This window comes from Canis lupus, chromosome 11 (assembly GCF_003254725.2).
Source record: "Canis lupus dingo isolate Sandy chromosome 11, ASM325472v2, whole genome shotgun sequence".
Lineage (NCBI taxonomy): Eukaryota > Metazoa > Chordata > Mammalia > Carnivora > Canidae > Canis > Canis lupus.
In genome coordinates this window covers 4,374,784-4,395,069 of record NC_064253.1, presented here as the reverse complement: position 1 = coordinate 4,395,069, position 20,286 = coordinate 4,374,784, and positions in this window count along the sequence as shown.

Genomic DNA, 20,286 nt, shown 5'->3' with positions numbered 1-20,286 from the left:
GTCATGTTGTGTCAGCTTGGCTCCCACACTAGCCTTCTCCCGGGAGTTCAGTGCAGGTGTCTCAGGAGGCAGCTGTGAAGAAAGCATGGTATGTGGGGAGCGGGAAACAGTACCACTCTCAGAACCACCAGCAAGACCAGGAGAAGGGCAAGCCCATGTCTACCAACAGGGTGTTTCACGGCACCAACATTAGAGAAGAAATAGATTACAAGACAGCTCTTTGTAAATGGAGGAATGCCTCCAACAAACGCCCTCATCAGACCTAGGAAGAGGAAAAGGACAATACAGAAATTTCTCTTGTACCATCAAATAATTCTAAACATAATGAAAGTGGCTACCAGGCCTTATGTGATTTTCTCAATTAATCCTTTCAAGAAACAGTAAGTTTCATCATTCCCATTTCACAGAAGAGGTTAAATCAATGTCCTGGGCTACAGAGCTAACAAACACTGATGTTGCAATTTCAACTGCAGGGGTCAGTAAGAGCAGTTCCAGGTAGAAGACACTCATTAGAGAATTTACATACATAGGAACGGAAGGACCTTCAGGAATAGTCCTCACATCACAGGCTGAAAACGAAATAAATACACAAAAACAAAGATACCGAATCAAGAAACTAAAATTTTACTTTTTGAAAAAGCTCTTCTACTATAAATCATCACTAAAAACAGGACAGTTACTTCTCAGTAGCTGTTGTTTTTACATTGTCATCAAAGGAAAATGAAAAGATCTCCCTGACCCCCTCCCCTCTATATTGAGAGCACAGGCACAGTCTAGTGCAATCATGCAAAGAGGACTGGGTAACAAAAGGGGGAATGGAATAGAAGAGAACTCACTGAGCAAGTATGTACTTGAAAAATACTTTCTGAAGGCAATGAGAACTCTTGAATTGAATTTTTGTGTCCCTCCAAAGTTCTGGGTTGAAATTTAATCCTTGATGTGATGAAATTTGGAGGTGAGGACTTTGGGAAGTGATTAGGTATGAGGGTGGAGCCCCATGAATGGGATTAGCCACCTTCTAAAGGACCTTAGAGAGCTCCCTTACCCAGTCAGCTACATAAGGACACAGAGCAAAGAGAGCCCTCTAAAAACCAAGAAGTGGGCTCTCACCTGACACCAAATCTGCTGGCACCTTAATTTTGGACTTCTCAACCTCCAGAACTGTGAGGAGTAAATCTCTCTCATTTATAAGTTACCCAATCCATTGTATTTTATTATAGCAACCCAAATGGACTAAAGCAAGTACCCTCTTGAGGGAAATGCTATTTGTAATCAATAATTATACCTACAAATATATGGATTAACTCCTGCCTCAGCTGTGCTGGAGGTGGGACTTATTACAGAGAATATTCTCATTTCAACAAAAGCAAGCCACCAAAGATAACATCTTTTCTCTTTTCCTTTTCTTCTTGTTATCAAACTTGTACTTATTCTTCAAGAAATAGCTCAAGTCCCACTACTTGCAGAAATAATATCTGATTTCCCTTGCTAGAATGAAATTTTTCTTTTCTTTAAACCCCTGTAGTGTTTAATATCTGCATGATTCTTGGCATTTATTATGACAGCAAGACAATGTTTTGAAATATTTCTTAATGTAATTGCTTTAAAGCCTGTATTTTACCCTAAAGCCCTTTTGCAATTAAATCTAGACTTAAAGACCGAGGTCAATTGCTCCAGGGAAGAAAACTCTGAAAAGAACTCAGTGAGAACCAAGAGTTGATTTCCAGGCTTTTAAACTCCAAATGCAACTTTTAAAAAACCCATAGTGGGTAGAGACAATGGTTCTGAAAGACACTTTTGAATCCAAGAGGCCCAGCAAGTGAGTGAAAAGGCTTGGAGAATTTTCAAAACTTTTCTTGGAAAACCAAGAGCCAAAGCCTGAAGGAAGAGGCCATAAGGTATGTCCAAAAATAAAATATTAGAGGAAGAACTGATGGTCATGTAAGAAAGGCAGGAAATGTTGACTATGAGGAAAGTAGGAGGGCTGAGTAATGGGAATAAGGTGGCCAATGAAACCCCATCCTTGTATGAATCACTGCCAGGCTCTTAGGGTACAGCCCAGGAAACTGGAAGCCCTCCAGGAAAGATTCCTTTCCAACATGGCCCCATATATAAGGCAATGATGGAGGGGTAGGAGATGACAGAGCAGATCTGGAGACAATCTCACAAAGTCTGGTTTAAGCTTTTCATCATTTTCAAAAATTTGTTGAACATTTGGAAATGGGGCCATTGTGAGATAATTAAATCTGGACTGTACTCTGAACCAATCAGAATAACCCTATCTTTTTTGGCTCAGAACTGATTTGGGAAGGAGCATGAAACTCAGGCCTCAGCCAATTAGAGTGTGATGTTCTCCCACATGACCTGAGTTGGTCCAATCCTTACATCTGGTATGTGTCAACGAGGAAGGGTGTAGCCCTGGCTGCTGCTAACAGGTAGAGAGGAGGCAGACTTAGGATAAAACTAAAGTAATGGAAAGAGCAAGAAAATAATACAAAAAAGAATGATAGAGAGGAAAGGAGAGGGTTCTTGGTGGCATTATTATGCCATTAAATTAACCTTCACCCTCCGGATGAATTACTAATAAATTCCTTCTATTTGTTATGCAGGTTTGATCAGGTGTTTTGATACTTCCAAATGATTCAGTGTGGCGACTTATTACCGAAATTCCTCATGAAAAACACTGTACAGCTGAAATGAATCCACAAAAGAGGTATCACACGTGATACAAGAAACCTTTATACAGTCATTCCTTCTGGTTTCTTTTTGGTACCTCCAAATTATAGAATTCTGGGAAGCAGAAAATTTGAAAAAGGACAAAATAAATCTCCATCCAAGAACAACTTTTTGGTACAAATTGTTTCTTTAATTTGATTTTTGGTTTCAATCAGGATAATTTCTTATAACATATTTGTAATGATATTTTCTATCATATTTTTCATCCTGGTTTATTCACTTAATATGTAATTGCAGGAATAAGCTTCCCAACCCTAAAGCCTGAAGCTGCTGGGGTTGGGGGGAGATACCACTGGAAAACTGACCCAGATTCAAATTGTGATCTGGTGATCACCTGGGAGTGTGCTGGGATTGCCACTCTGCTTTGTAGCTGGTGAGCTGGTGGGCACAGGCCTTTGTGAGAGTGGAAGGCAAGGGAAGTTTGGTCCAGTAAATAGGAGTAGTTCTCCAGTGGGATCTTTTGCCCACATTAAAGAACTTGTATACTTTGCTAGTGTCTACTGGCTTCCTTCCCTGAGTGCTACTGTGACAAGCCGATGGGAATGATGATAATAATAGTAACTCTGTGCCAGGTATTGTTCAAGCAGTTGACATATACTAAGTCCTAATCTTCATGGTCATGATACAAAGGAATCACTTCATTTTACTGTTTTGCCATTCCCATTTTACATATAAGGAAACTGAGACACAGGTTAAACAACTTGCCCAAGTATATAGCTAAGGCCTTATGCTTCTATCACTGTGCTGGCAAGCCTTACTTGTTAGATACTACACAAATGATTCAACATTTTCCATGTTATTATAAATACTTAATGAAGATTATTTTTAATGACCAAATAAATATTACATCTTTTATATAACCCAACCTCTCTTTTGTAATATTTATTTTCCATTTTTAATTTCATATAAAATGCAAATATATTTGCACAGAAACACTTTTTCTGTATTTATCATTACTTTTCAGGATGTATTCTCAGAAGTAGAATTATGAAGTGTAATAGTATGAGTATTTTAAGGCTCTTGAGATAAATTGCAAATTTCTTACCAAAAGTGTTATATCAAGTTACATCCCCAATAGCAAAGTAGGACATGGTTCTCTTTCATCAAAATCCTACTATCATTAGGTCTTATTCTCTTGTTAATCAGCTACGAAAGATTAATAGTACAGAATAATACCCAATCATTCTTTTTTCCTTTGTTTTTTTTTTAGTAAATGTTCTGTAATAATTAAGAAATGTAGACAAAAGATATGATCTCACTAATAAAGTTAACACCTTAAAATGTAATCCTGTATTTAAAATGTCATTTTGCATCATTGAAATCATGAATTACTTATGCTTAAGAAGAATCCAAGTACTTCACAACTACACCAGTACTAATTCTTCCATCAATATAACACCAAGGAAGTAGCCAACGAGGAAATTTTCACAGAGAGCCACTGACATAAAATGACCCTCCTAGATTTCATCTTTCAATTGAAAGAACAAAGATTATATGCAGGGAGGAAAAGAATGAAAAATATATCATCATATGTTGATGTTAAAGTATAATAATTTTTCTCAATAATTAAAAAAAGGTTACTCACTAATTCTTCCTATTGAGTGTCTTGATGCTTCCATTAACTTTTAAATGTCCTTTCCAGTTGATGACATAAACTAGAGCCTTGAGAAGCTAGAAATAGCTCTATCCATGCTCCCTCCTCCTCCATTCAGTACTTGATGGCCTCCCTTAGGGGTGTGCTTGGGCCAGATGGCCTTCAGCCCAACTTCCTGTAAATATCCATTTTTAATAATAATTAAAAATACTAATTTTCTCTTACCCAAAGCCATTTCTATAGAGACCTCTTGGTGCTATACTAACACTAATTAAGCCTGAGAAATGAGGCTTTCTTTCTTAGTCTTACTAACTATCTAAAGGTTTGTCCCCTAAAGCTATTTTTTTTTAAGATTTTATTTATTTATTCATGAAAGACACACAGAGAGAGGCAGAGACATAGGCAGAGGGAGAAGCAGGCTCCCTGCGGGAAACCTGATGCAGGACTCAGTACCAGGACCCTGGGATCACAATCTGAGCTGAAGGTAGACACTTAACCACTGAGCCAGCCAGGTGCCCCCCAAAGCTATCTTTTTATAGGATAAGCAGTAACATAAGGCAGAGTTTCAACCTCTTCCTTCCATCATGACACTGAGATGGACTTGCATCATTTAATTCCAGTTTGGGCCCAAGATGCCACCAGAAGAGAACATTGTCTCTTCTCCAGACCAGAGATGACTAGAAGGGACTAAGCTTGCCCATTTCTTTTAACCTCAAAAAACAACATTTACTCAGTGGCTTGGTGCATTTTTTTTTTTTTTTTTCAAACTCAAGGACAAACCCATTAAACAAGGGCTTCACCTATGGTCCTTAGGCCTCCAGAGGGCCTGGGGATAGAATTTCATGTGTTTGTGAGTTTGAGTGGGAAGATTGGCACCTTAATTTTCACTAACTTTTAACTGAGATGTATTATTTCCTTTATTTATGAACCTATGATATTGTCACCAAGAAACATGACAGATTTTTTATATCACATTAGGTTATATAGTTATCTTGAAATATTGTTTATATAATTACTACTTTGAGATTCTGGTAGTCTATTTAGGTTTTTAATTTAAAATCCCATATATTGCTACATCACACATTTCAAGGTATTTTAGTACCTATATTCTCAGTTTTCCTTTATAATCCAATGTACCTTATTTTATGTACAAAAACATAACAGTATAGCTAATTACAGCAGAATGCAGATTCTTCTCAAGTTCACATGGTACATTTTCCAGCACAGATCATTTCTTAAAGCCATGAAATAAATCTCAGTACCTTTAAAATGATTGTAATCATACAAAATATCTTATCCAACAGCAATGAAACAAAATAAAAAAATCAGTAACAGAAGGAAAACTAGTAAATTCATAAATGTGCAGAAATTAAATAACACAGTCTTAAATAATCAATAGGTCACAGAAGAAACCACAAGGGAAATTAGAAAACAGAAACAAATGAGAGCAGAAATGCAACATTACCAAAACTTGCGGGATGTGGCCAAAGCAGTGCTCTTAGGGAAATTCAGAGCTGTAAATGCCTACCTATACAAAGAGAAACTGCTCAAGTCAAACACCTAACTCTACACCTTCAGGAACTAAAAAAGAAGCTAAAGCCAAGGCTGGCAGAAGGAAAGAAATGATAAAATGAAGAGTGGAGATAAATGAACTAGGAAACAGCAACATAACAGAGAGAATCAATGAAACTCAAAGTTGAATCTTAAAAAGTTCAATACAACTGATATACTTTTAAGTAAACTGGCTGCAAAAAGAGGAGAAAGATGCATAAAACTAAAAACATTAATGAAAGTGGAGATATGACTAATGACCTTAAAGAAAGAAAAAGCAAAAGAGAATATTATAAATAATTGTAAACAAATTAGACAATATAGATGAATAGAAATTCCTACAAATACACATTTTCAAAATTGATTTGGAAAGGAACAGAAAATGTGAACATACCTATAACAAGTAAAGAGATAGTAATCAGTCTGCCAGCTAGGAAAAGTCTACAACCAGGCTTCATTGGTGATTTCTATCAAACATATAAAAAATAATTAATACCTTTCTCAAACTATTCCAAAATGGCAAAACAGGAGGGATCACCTGCTAACTCATTCTATTAGCCTGGTATCAGCCTCATACCAAAGCCAAACAAAGGTATCACAAGGTAAGAAAACTATAGGCCAATGTCCCTTGACCAATCTTGAAAGTGGTCAGTCAAAGCAATCTTGAAAAAGAACAAAATTGGAGGACTGTATCCTGATTTCAAAACTTAACAAATCTACAGTAATCAAAACAGCATGCTACTGATCGATATGTAGGCCAATGAAAGAGAATTGAGAGTCTAGAAATAAACCCTTTCTCTATGCCCAATGGATTTTAAACAAGAGCACCAAGACCATCAATGGGGAAAGATTAATCTTTTCAACAAATGATACTGGGACAACTGGATATCCACATGCAAAAAAATGAAATTGGACCCCTACTTCACACCATATATAAAATTGTCTAAAAATGCCATCAATGGTCAAAATAAAGAGCTAAAGCCATATGAGAATAAAAATATAGAGGAATAAAAAATATAGGAGTAAATCTTCATGACCTTGGCTTGGCAATGGGTTCTTAGATATAACACCAAAAGCACCTGTAACAACAACAAAAAATTTGATAAATACTTGAACACATGTATTTAAACAAACAAAACAGACACACAGCAGAATTTTTTATAATAGCTAAAATGTGGAAACAACCCAAATATCCATTAATGGATGAATAAATAAATACATCATGGTATATACACAGAATAGAATATTGTTCAACCACAAAAAGGAATGAAGCCATCATACACCATGAGTAAACCTTGAAAAAACCTTGAAAACATTATATACTAAGAAACCAGACCCAAACAGTCACATACTGTTTATCATTTAACATAATGATACATAGTATCATTTGTATGAAATATCCAGAATAGGTGCATCCAGAGAGGCAGAAAGCAATTTGGAACTTCTGTTTTTTCTTTACATGTCAGTACAAAGACAAAGGTAATATCTAGCTCTAAATCAGAGATTGCTGAATATATGGCCAACTGCTAATAGACATTTCTGTTATGATATTCTAGAGGCACTTCAAAGTAATCATTTTTTTTTTCCTAAACCAGTTCTTCTGGCTTCCCATATTAGTAAAGGACAGTCTCATCTACTCAACTTGCCTAAGCACTAGAAACTCATTATCATCTTTATTTCACATCCTCCCTTGTCAAGTTGTCCTGCTAGTTTTATTGGTCAACTAAAAGCTCTGAAACAATGCCCCCCCCCCACCCCCTTCTGTCCCCACCAATTTCCTTTGCATGGCTGTTGTTCAGGCTTTTTTTACCTAGAACACTGAACTGAAATGTTAAGTGTTCTTATATTTAGTCTCTGCCTATGCTAAAATGTTAGTCTCCCTCAGAATTTCAGATTCTCCTTTTCTCTCTTCATCAGTCTTCATATTATCTCTGGATGATCTAATTATTTTTCTTAGGTTCAATTTCTAATTGACTCTCTGAGGACTCCTAAATTAATACACTTATCAGATTTCACAAACTTAAGACTAGTCTGTTGAATACCCTTGCAAATGTCTCTAACTGCTTCTCTGATACCTACATGAGGATGTCCACAACTGAACTCACTGTCTTCCTCCCTAATGTCACTCTGGCCCTGTGAATTCCAGCTGTGTGGGTGGCACATGATCTACCCCAAGATTCAGTATAAAATCTGCCATCACAGGTGGATTTATCATGAAGCTAAATGGAGTGAGGCCTAGAAAATTCTTAGGATTTTGCATTATTTTGTGTCCCCCCAAACTATATATGCTTCAGACCCATACAAATCAGGATCCATCTCTGCCTGCAAGGAATCCTGTACATCTCTCTCTTAATTTCACTTAGGAGAACACTGAGTTGTTCTTTTACTTACACAAGAATATTTAGACCTGGGGCACCTGGGTGGCTCAGTCTGTTAAGCATCTGTCTTTGGCTCAGGTCATGATCCCAGGGTCCTAGGATCAAGCCTGCATTGATTGGGCTCCCCTGCTTAATGGGAAGTTGGTTTCTGCCTCTGCCCCAACCTCTGTTTGTGCTCTCTCTCTGGCACTCTCTTTCTCAAATAAATAAATAAAATTGTTTTAAAAAAGAATATTTAGACCTATTTCAACCCTTTCCATCTTCTTCTGTATAATGTAGTAATTTTAGACTTGACCACTTATTACCTGGAAGACAAAAACAATTTCCTAGTGATCTCCTTACCCTCGATTTATGCCCACAATAAACTCATCCATACAACCTGCAATTGTTGATTCAAAATGATGATGATGAAGAAGAAAAGAAGAAGAAGAAGAAGAAGAAGAAGAAGAAGAAGAAGAAGAAGAAGAAGAAGAAACATTAATAATAATAAGAATAAACACACAAACATCACTTTGTGAATCCACTACCTAATTCTCATCTATTTTTTTTAGGACAAAATCCAAGTTCCTTAGTGCGGCATTTAACAACTTCCATGAAATGGCCTCATTTATTTATCATTATCTTCCATATCCTTCCTTAATTATCACAGTCTTGTGTTTATGTTCTTGAAATGTTAATCCACTTGCACACTTCCCCCCAGACCACCGTTATTCTTTCTTTTGTGGATTTGTTCCAATTTTCTCCACTAATTGGAATTATCTGTATCTTCCACCCAACTGTATGAGTTTGCTCAGGCTGCTATAACAGAAGAAGCCCAAGGGGTTAAGCAGTAGAAACATACATTTCTGGAGGCCAGAAGTCTGAGATCAAAGTGCCAGCATGGTCAGTTTCTGGTGAGGGCTCTCTTCCTGGTTTATAGACAGCTGCTTTCTCACTGTGTCCTCATGTGACCTCTCCTTGATGCATGTGTGTGGAAGGTAAGGGGAGATTGAGCTTCTCAGTGTCTCATAAAGACACCAATCCCACTGGATCAGGGCCCCTATGTTTATGACCTCTTCTAACCTTATTACATCTTTCCATAATTTCTAGCATTTCCATTTGATTACTTCTTATCATTTCCAGCTCCACTGATATTATTCATCTGATCATGGATGTGGTTTACCTTTTCTACTAGAACTTTATTTAAAAAGCATTTTTACATTTTTCCTTGGATTATATTTTTACATTTTATAAAATTTATTTACTTTTTAGTACTCTCTATACCCAACATGGGGCTTGAACTCAGAACCCCAAGATCAAGAGTCATATGATCCACCAATTGAGCCAGCCAGGTGCTCCTCAACTAGAACTTCTAACTTTTTAATCTACTTATAAGTGAATTCTCACCATCAGCAGATGAGGATAGCTATACTCAATACAATTGTAGCCCTTTGTCTTAGATGCCAAAATGAGATCATTTCCACTGAACAGAAAAACTTCCAAGTGCCAATTATCTAATTGATTAAATGTAATTTTATTAACAAAAGCCAACAATAAAGAAATTTGAAGAGAATATTTTAGAGTACAATAATTTGACATGAAAAAAATACTAAAACCTTTTTTCTGTTATCTGGAAAGATCTAGAACTATGGTGTTTAGTGTAGTCTAATACTTTGAAGAAGTGAGAATATTTTGTTCTTATGTTTAGATATTGATAAAGGAGCTTATATATATGTGTTAAAAGCTTACATATGGACATAAAAATAACTAACATTTATTGAGCATTTATTAAACCATAAATGCCATGTATCATTCTAATTGTTTTACGTACATTAATTTATTTATTCTTCATAATTACTCAGGTAGGTACTACTATTATAAGACACTTAAGACATTAAGAGCATGAAATATAGAGAGAATAAATCATGTGGCTTAGATTACACAACTAAGAAGTGCAGAACAGAGATTCCAATTCAGGTAGTGTGGCTTCAGTACCCACATTCTTTTTTTTTTTTTTTTTAAGATTTTATTTATTTATTCGTGAGACAGAGAGAGAGAGAGAGAGAGAGAGGCAGAGACACAGGCAGAAGGAGAAGCAGGCTCTATGCAGGGAGCCCAATGTAGGACTTGATCCTGGGTCCCCAGGATCACGCCCTGGGCTGAAGGCGGCGCTAAACTGCTGAGACACCCGGGCTGCCTCAGTACCCACACTCTTAACAGTAAAGCCTGTAGAAACCATAAAGGTGAAAGGGATATACAGGGGAACACCAACCCATCCCTTGTACTGCCAGTTAGTGCCAAATATGGGAAACATCGATCTTTTTGCCCACTGTTGGAATAACCGCCCAGAGCTTCAGGGTAAAGTTCATCCATAAATTCATGTAGTGAATATACTCTCTCATGCTGGGACATACCTGCCTATTTTTCATCCAATACATCTAGGAAGATCTCAAACCATACTGCGGATGAAGGCCCACAGGACCACAGATGGAGACCTCATCAGTTAGCAACACTCAACTGTCCAGATCTGTTTTCAGTGAGTGGCCAGTGAAAAATCATCACACATAGGATAAAAACTCATAACCTAAAAGGAGAATAGCAAAAAAAAAAAAAAAAAAAAAAAAAAAAAAGGAGAATAGCAAACTGCACAAATGGAAAAAACACAGCTCGTACTGAAATAGAATAGGTACTGGAAATGAGTTTTTAAAAGAAGGCTAATTATTATACACACACAGACACATAAGCAAACACTCAATCTTCCACTTTGGTAATGGCAGACTAGGTAATTTGCACAAAGCCTTTGTTGAGGACCACTAAAATGGTTGGTAAAGAGCCATAAAAGATCTTAATTAGCATCAAAGATCCAACAAGATAGGAAATTTATTGCTGAGAGGATAAAGCAAAAACAAATGCACTAGAGACCTTCTTTTCAGAGGTATTTTGCTTTGTAGGTGAAGCAACTGAGAGCTGGAGTTCTTTAAATTGAGAAAGAGGGAGGTGTTAAGGACACCAGGAGTCAGTACCCTGAATAATATTTCCTCTTCCTTAGGTGTCACTTTCACAGCAATTTGCCTATTCTTGGGGAAGAGGCTTAAAAGCAAGGAGATCTTTCATGAAAATTTCAGGAGCTTAGGAGGACGGGTCTGAATTTAGTGCCCACCAAAACTACTAATGTAACATAAACTCTTCTTGTGGTAGAGACACAAGGGCTAAACTCTGCTTTGGCAGTAGCTCTGAAAATCCTCAACCCTTGATTCCAGACTGCTTTCACTCTTAGGTACCTGTCATGAAAGCACAAAACTCCTCTCTGGTAGATTTATTCTAAATACCACAGTATATCTCAAAAATAATTTTTCAAATAAAAATTTCAGTTAACAATAAAAGACTATATGACAACAATAGTCAAAATCATTACAAACTGTAGACAAGAGAAACAAGTTCCCTGTTTATGCATCATTGTCAGATGTAGAAAGTCATGTAGTTATAGTTGCTATGATCAATGAGATATAAGCTCAATTTAAGTATTATGATAAGTCATTGCAAAAAATAAAATCTGATACTGACAATTTGAAAAATAACTAGAAGTTATAGAACCAAAAAATACAATAATAAAATCAAGAACTCAATAAATGGGTTTAACACCACTGAAGAGAAAGTTAATAAACTAGATTGATCAAAAGAAACCAGGTGGAAGTGTAGAGAGACAAAAATACAACACATACATCAGACAGGGTAAAGCACATTAAATAATGTGGTCTATACATTATTTTGAGTTCTGGAAGGAGAAAGCAAATGAGACAGAAAGAGTGTCTGAAAGGAACTGATACTTGAATTCAGAGTCTTCATAATGCTAATGTAAGTGTGATTTTCCATGAGAGGCATTCAGCAAGTATTGCAGTCCTTAATTCATTCATCCTAAAAATAGTATATATTGAGTACCTGCTATGTCCTGGTCACTGTCATATTTATGGAGGATAAAGGAACAAGCAAAATAAAGACTCTTGAAGAGCTTATATTCTTATAGTAGAAACAATAAATAAAGTATTATATAATGTAATGTCAAATTTTTTTTAGTGTCAAGTAATTTTGATTGTTAGAAGGCAATTAAAAGTGGAGTAAAAGGACCAAGAGCAATGAATGAGGCACTATGACAGATAAGATGGTCAGAAAGTACTTCTCTAAGGAGGTAACTGAGTGCAGATCTGTATCAAGTAGGAAGGAGGCAAGTACAGGAAGATCTGGGTGTAGAACATTCAACGAGGAGGGAAAGATCAAGTATAAAGGAATAGAGGCAGAAGGATGCTTGGTGGGCTTTGAGGAACAATAAGAAGGGCCACTTTGGATGGAGTGGCCACAAAGACGGAGGAAAGGAATAAGGACAGAGTTTCAGGAAGTGAGGCTGGAGAAGTTGTAAGGGATCAGATCCTGTAGAACCTTGGAGATGTTGTTGTTTTTTTTTTTTTTTAAGGATTTATGTATTTACTCATGACAGACACACACACACACAGACAGAGAGAGAGAGAAAGAGAGAGAGGCAGAGACACCAGCAGAGGAGAAGCAGGCTCGATCCCAGGACTCCAGGATCACACCCTGGGCTGAAGGCAAGCACCAAACCACTGAGCCACCCAGGGATCCCAGAACCTTGGAGACTTTGGATTTGATTCTTTCTTTTTTTTTTTTAATCTATTTATTTATTTATGATAGTCACAGAGAGAGAGAGAGGCAGAGACACAAGGAGAGGGAGAAGCAGGCTCCATGCACTGGGAGCCCGATGTGGGATTCGATCCCGGGTCTCCAGGATAGCGCCCCGGGCCAAAGGCAGGCGCTAAACCGCTGCGCCACCCAGGGATCCCTGGATTTGATTCTAAACATCACTACCACTCCCTGGAAAGTCTGAACCATGAGACTGATAAGATATGCTCTACATTTCCAAAGGATCACTCTGATTGTCAAAGAACAACAGATTGTAAGAAAGAAAGGGTAGGGACTGGTGGAACTCTTACCAGGCCATTTGCACAGCCGAACAAGAAAATAAAGTGGTTTGACCTATAGAGGAGCAGCAGAGGTATCGCCAAGTAGCCAGAGGTCAGTGTATATTTTAAGCATATTTCCAATTGCCTTTGGAGATGGACTGAATGTGACTTATGAAAGAAAAGGACAAACGTGAGTAGGACTCCAAGGTTTTAGCCAACAAACTTAGCACCTGAACAAATGGAGCATTCCTATTGTGGAGGCCGAGAAAAATCAAGGCCATTCCACCTCAAGTTTAGCATTAGCACAAGTACAGCCATCTTAGGCCCCTGGGAATAAGAGCTGAACTTTACAGGAAAAACTGTAGAATGTCCTCGACAGAGAATCCCATATCAGAAAGATAACAAAGCCCAGCCCATGGTAGAAAGTTCCATATTAGAATGAGAACAGAGCTCAATGCCCTTGAAAGCCCCATATCAGAATGTAAACAGAACTTGAGAAATTCCTCCACCCCTTCTGAAAAATCCCCTAGACCAGCCCATAAAAAACTCAGCTGTAACCCAGTTCCGGGTCCAAGTCCCTGCTCCGCTGTGTCGGGTGTACTTGGACCCAAGCTCGAGCTTGCTAATAAACCCTCGTGAGCTTGCATCGGTGTCGGCTCCTTGGTGGTTTCTTGGATTCGCTATCTTGGGCACAACACTATTAAAATTAAGAATGTAATAAGGACGATAGCATCCATAATTTGTCAACAGTGTACTAGAGATTCTGGCTAATACAGTAAGAAAAAAAATGCATACTATAAATATTGGAAAGGATGAGACACAATTATATTTTTTATACTTCATAGGATATCTATCTTAAAAAAAAACCCAGAGAATAAACTGAACAAAATCAAGAATACTAATAGGAAAATCCTGTAATGGAACTGGATATAAGCCAAAAAAAAAAAGAAAAGAAAAAACAAAGAAAGAAAAAAAGAAAAACATTATTAACAGATTTCCCATTTAGCAGTAGTAAAACTCTAAAATACATATGAATGAACCATAGGAAAAAAATGTATAAAACCTTTCAAAGACAGTGACGTATTGTCTTATTTTGTCATGAAAAGATTTCTAGCATTTACCAAGTGAAAAAAACTCAGAAATTTATAACCCAGGATATTTAGTATCATCTCTTTAACAGTCACCAAAATTATGTGGATTTGAATGTATATATGTGTGTGTACAAAACTGTAGTTATAGCAAAAATGTAACATTGTAAACTTCTGTTGGTTGATTAATGGATAGGAAGAAGCAATGATTTAGGAGAAGGTATTTTCTTTACCCCATCTGTATAGGGAAGTGTTGTTTACAATAAGGATTATAAAGTTTATAATAAGAAAAGAAAAAATGATTTTATAAAAGGCATAACCATAATTTCCGTCAATAGCTGGCATACTAGTTAACATTTATTAAATACGAGATAATTCACTAAGGTCTTCACATGTATTAATTCATGGATTCCCCATTTGGATGATTGTTGAGCTTTATGACATCAGTGTGAGAATTTTCCCCATTTTACAGGTGATAAAGTTGAGGCAAAGGGAAATTGTTTAAGTTCATACAGCATGCAAGTGGCAGGGTCAAGTGTGGAATGGAAACAGAAGCCCACGCTCTTATCTACTATACTGACTCTGAATAAAAATAGTCTTATGCATCACAAATAGCCTACAAAAAATAGTCCATATTTAAAAAGACAGGGATTAAAAGGGAAGACCATTTTGAAATGAAAAGAACAAAGCATAAGCTGACACGACAGATGACTCAAGATTAAGAATTCCTACTTCACAATAGATATTAAACTTCTCTCTGGAGAGAAATTACTCTCATTATGTATTTACCCTGGGAGAGAATTCCAGGACTTTAACATTTCTTCTTTGTGTTTTTTCTGTATTTTAAAGCTTTTCCACAGTCTATGCAATTTATTTAATAGTAAAACTGCTACAAAACATTCTGGGTACGGGTATACCAGATCTATCAAACATAAAGGCCCAACTTGGAGATACTGAGAGTAAAATATGACACAATACAACACCCGTGGATATAAGTGAATCCTTAGTGATTCGCACTGTGCTTCAGCTTCATACACATCAACTGTTTTTTTTTTTTTTAAAGATTTATTTATTTATTTATCATAGACACACAGAGAGAGAGAGAGAGGCAGAGACACAGGAGGAGGGAGAAGCAGGCTCCATGCCAGGAGCCCGACGTGGGACTCGATCCCGGGACTCCAGGATTGCGCCCCGGGCCAAAGGCAGGCGCTAAACCACTGGGCCACCCAGGGATCCCCCATCAACTGTTTTATATTAGTGATTTTACATGTATTAGTGAGTACAGAAACTCCTGATAAGATGTCAGATAAGTAAGCTTTTATAACATGTTAACACATTCTGGCCTTGAAGACTAAAACTTGACGTATACATCATGGATACTATCTATATTTTCAACGTGTTATCAGGTTAAAACAAACTGCTCCATACATGTCTGCTTAAAGTTACCATACAATAAAAGTGCCTCAAGACTGGAATAAGAGCTCATATGATTGTTGTTTTTGTTTTTTTTAAGTAGGCTCCACACGCAGCATGGAACCCAATATGGGGCTTAAATTCAAGACCCTGAGATCAAGACCTAAGCTGAGATCAAGAGTCAGATGCTCAAACAACTGAGCCACCCAGGAGCCCCAGATTAGCAAATTCTTATGAAGAGTCCACAGTTACCCAGGAAAAAAAAAAAAAGCAAATAAAAATTAACCAGGAAATTAACTTTTGCCTATGCTATTCTGAGTCTGAGTAACTTACCCTCACTTACCCTCAGTTTTCTTTATTCTTTTCTTTCTTTCTTTCTTTCTTTCTTTCTTTCTTTCTTTCTTTCTTTCTTCTTTCTTTTTCTTTCTTTCTTTTTTCTTAAACTAATAGATAACATTCCTCCAAATTTGGAATCTAAACTGATTAAATAGTAAGAATGATTGCTTTCACTATTACTATAATTAAACCTAAAGCAATTAAATTATTTTCACTATGAATTCTGTCTCTATATTTTAGCATCTGATGGGCAGATTTTCACTTTCATTGGGAGGTAAAACTTTCTTACAGAGAACCAGATTTTAGCCCTGAGGTTCACAGACAGACTTCATGGAGTCCTCAGATAACCTGTTAAGTGTGAATCTGTGTTCATGTTCAATTATCTAAGGAGATAATAGTATTCAACCAATCTAGAATGGGTCTGTGTAATCTCCCAACCAAACAACGAGAACACAAACCAAAGAGTTAACACTGCGACTTTATCAATCAGCAAAAAAGTAAAGTCTAAGCTAAGAACTTTAGAGAAATTGCTTCAAGAATTTCCCTTCAGGAAAGTCCATGTATTAGGCTAACTCAGAAGAGTTGGTGTAGGAAAGGGGACTGGGAAAATTAATTGAAAATTCTATCATGTCAAATGCCTTTGGAGAAGCGTATTGGTTATGTGTGAGTCGTAGTTTTAGGCCATACAGTCACAGAAAATTCAAGATAATCAGAATAAAATAGTAGGAGAGGAAGCATTTTTTGGGGCTGACAAGACTGGGGACCTGCAAACGGCCAATCCCAGGCCAGCAACCTCCCAATAACACCGCTTTGCCGCCCACCCCCATCTTCCCACCAACGACACCTTTGCTGCCCTACCCTAACTTAGCTTACAAGACCAGTAACCCTTGCCCTAATCGGAATTGTGGAGGCCAAGAAAAATTAAGGCCATTCCACCTCAAGTTTAGCATTAGCACAAGTACAGCCATCTTAGGCCCCTGGGAATAAGAGCTGAACTTTACAGGAAAAACTGCAGAGTGTCCTTGGCAGAGAATCCCATATCAGAAAGACAACAGAGCTCAGAACGCCCTCAGCAGAGAAACCCGTATCAGATCTTAAGAAACTCCCCCACTCTTTCCCCCATATTGGAATGGAAAAAATTCCTCCACCCCTTCTGAAAATCCCCTAGACCAGCCCATAAAAAACCCAGCTGGAACCCACCTCGGGGTCCAAGTCCCTGCCCCACTGTGTCGGGTGTACTTGGACGCAAGCTCGAGCTTGTAAATCAACCCTCGTGTGTTTGCATTGGTGTCGGCTCCTTGGTGGTTTCTCGGATTTGCAATCTTGGGCACAACAGGAATGTCACCCTGCCCCCATCTTCCCCACCCCGGAAACTCTATAGACCCCCTGTGGTTTGCCTGGGCGCGACTTCACCAGCCTGCGACTTCCCCAGCCCTCCCGCTCTCCCTCCCCTGCGGGCCGCAGAACCTCACCCGAGAGCGCGTCCCATCAAAAGCCTGTTTTGACCAATTTTTGCCTGACTTCTCTATTCCATTTCACTACCAATCGGATTAAACCTGACACATTTGAGACCCAGTTTAGGTAGGGGTAGAGTATGGCTTTCCAACTGCTTGGAGAAACATGAATGACTGGAAGAGACACATTAAGGAGAAGAGAGTACTCGTGCATGCAGATATGTTTCATAAAAACAGCTTGCAGGAGGAGCCTATACGTTTTTCAAAGTTTTATAGATGAGCTTATGATCTGAGGGCAAGCCTGGTGGACAGGAGGTTCCCATTGCCTCCAGTCCCTGGGAATCTCAGAGAATTCCCCACAGATATCTGGGAGAGCTGGGACAGGATGGCTTGTCTCTCTTTCCTATTCTGCACCTGCTGCCCTGCCAGTGGAAACAGCTCTTCCATCCTGCACTCACATTCTTGAGGTGAATTCCTCACCTTGAGCTCTAAGACAGTAAAAGCATAAAGATGCCTAGCTTGGCAGTACCATCACCAAGAGCCAATTATTTCATAGGGACTAGACCAAATAGTTCTATCTGGAGAGAAATGACCTCCGAGACCTGGCCTCAGAATGTCAGGTGGGATTCCAGGGAGTGGTTCTGGTCTTCTAAGTCCCCAGCAATCCAGGAGGCACCTCTGTTCATGATCCACTTCCTCTTTTCTTTTGATAATCTGGTATCCCCTATAAAGTACCAATCCATCCCACGGAAAAGTGAAAGGGGCTGGGTTGGTCTTTGCACAAAGAAGTTCATATTAAGCCATGCAGGTGCAAACTCAGAAGGAGGTGCCTGGGTGGCTCAGTTGGTTATGCATCTGACGCTTCTTTCTGCTCAAGTCATGATCTCAGGGTCATGAGATTGAGCCCCACATCAGCTCTGTGCTCAGCAGGGAGTCCACTTGAATTCCTTCTCCAGCCTCTTTCCTTGCCCTACCCCCTCAATATAAAATAAATCTTTAAAAATAAGATGAAATAAAAGCCTAGTGAGGCAGAAGGTGAGAGATGAAATCATAGTGAGCTCTGCAGCTCTGAGGGTGGTTTTTCTTGTTTGTATTAAACACATTGGATCTGCTGGTAATTGGAGAACTGGAATCCAAATCAAGGAATTCTACAGAGAAAGGCTAATAAGCATAAAGATGCATATTAGTAATAAACGTTGGTGACAGAAATCAGGAAAACGCAGGTAGAAAAGCAAGCAAATGCATGACAAATGAACTGGTACACATGGCAGGGCACTTTTCAGAATTTGCCAAGAGGCCTGAGCCTTGCCTTGGCGAGTGTTAGTGCATGCTGTGTGCCATTCAGGGAGCAAACCAGGTGATGAGGGAAGCATCAAGAAGGAAGCACTGAGGGTAGGAACCCAAGGAAGTAGCATTTCAGATGTTGTAGCATAACTGGGGAGGGAGCTCCTTGCAATGTGATGAAGTTTTGAAATATAGGTGAGGTCCAGAGCAGATGACCAAGAATGAATTCTTGAGACGTCTTTGGTGAAAAATGGTGGTTTTATTAAAGCCCAGGGACAGGACCCTTGGGCAGGAACAGCTGCTGCACTGGGCCTGTGAGGGGTGGCTGGTTACATTCCCCAGGGGTTGGGGGAAGTAAGCAAAAGAGATTTCAAAGGATTTTCATCTGCTAAGGAGGACCTACCAGATACTGGAGGCCTTGCCATTGTCAAGTTAAAGATTGTTTTCAAAAAAAAAAAAAAAAAAAAAAAGATTGTTTTCCCCCCTAGCAAGGTATTAACATTAAGAGGATTGGAAACTTCTTGAATGTCACAGATATCCCACCCTAAGTGGTGGTGGTTTGTGGGATATCAGCTGTGTTTTGTCCTTAGCTAGCCCTGCTCCCTCATCACAAAGGACATAATGTTTTCCCAGAAAGAAACAGGAGTCATCATATCTTTGTTTATGGTGTAAGAGAACGGTCCAGTTTTATTCTCTGCACATGGCTGTCCAAGTTTCCCAGCACCATTTATTGAAGAGACTGTCTTTTTTCCAGTGCATTGTCTTCCCTGCTTTGTCGAAGATGAGTTGACCCTAGAGTTGAAGGTCCATTTCTGGGTTCTCTATTCTGTTCCATTGATCTATGTGTCTGTTTTTGTGCCAACACCACACTGTCTTGATGATCACAGCTTGAAGTCAGGCATTGTGATGCCCCCAGCTTTGGTTTTCTTTTTCAACATTCCTCTGGGAAACAAACAAAGGGTTTCAGAAGGGGAAGAGAGTGGGGTGATGGGGTAACTGGGTGAAGGGCACTAAGGAAGGCACTTGATGAGAGAAGCACTGGGTGTTGGCAAATTATATGTTGGCAAATTGAATTTAAATAAAATATTTAGCAAAAGAAGCAGTAGTCATAAAACCTCCTGAAGACAAAAAGGGAAACCCTGATTTCCCCTACATAAAGAAAAAATCAATTAACTTTAGGTTGACTCAAAAAGTCTGCACTTACACCTGAGTGCCTGAATTAGAGGCAAATTTACATAACTAAGTCTGACTTTAATGTAAATAGTAACAGGATTGGAAATTCTTTTTCCTCCTCAAAGGAAAAACCTTTTAATCACTATCCAAAGAATAGTGAGGGTTTCCTCAGGGAAATAAAATCATTTTTATCTAAGAGGACAAAGGAGATTAAAAAAAAAAAAAATTGGTCTGTGGTTCATTAAGCAAAATTATTTTAAAAATTATATTTTAAGAAAAACACCACCATAGAACAGTAAGGATTGGTTCTCAGTGTATTCTATCTTC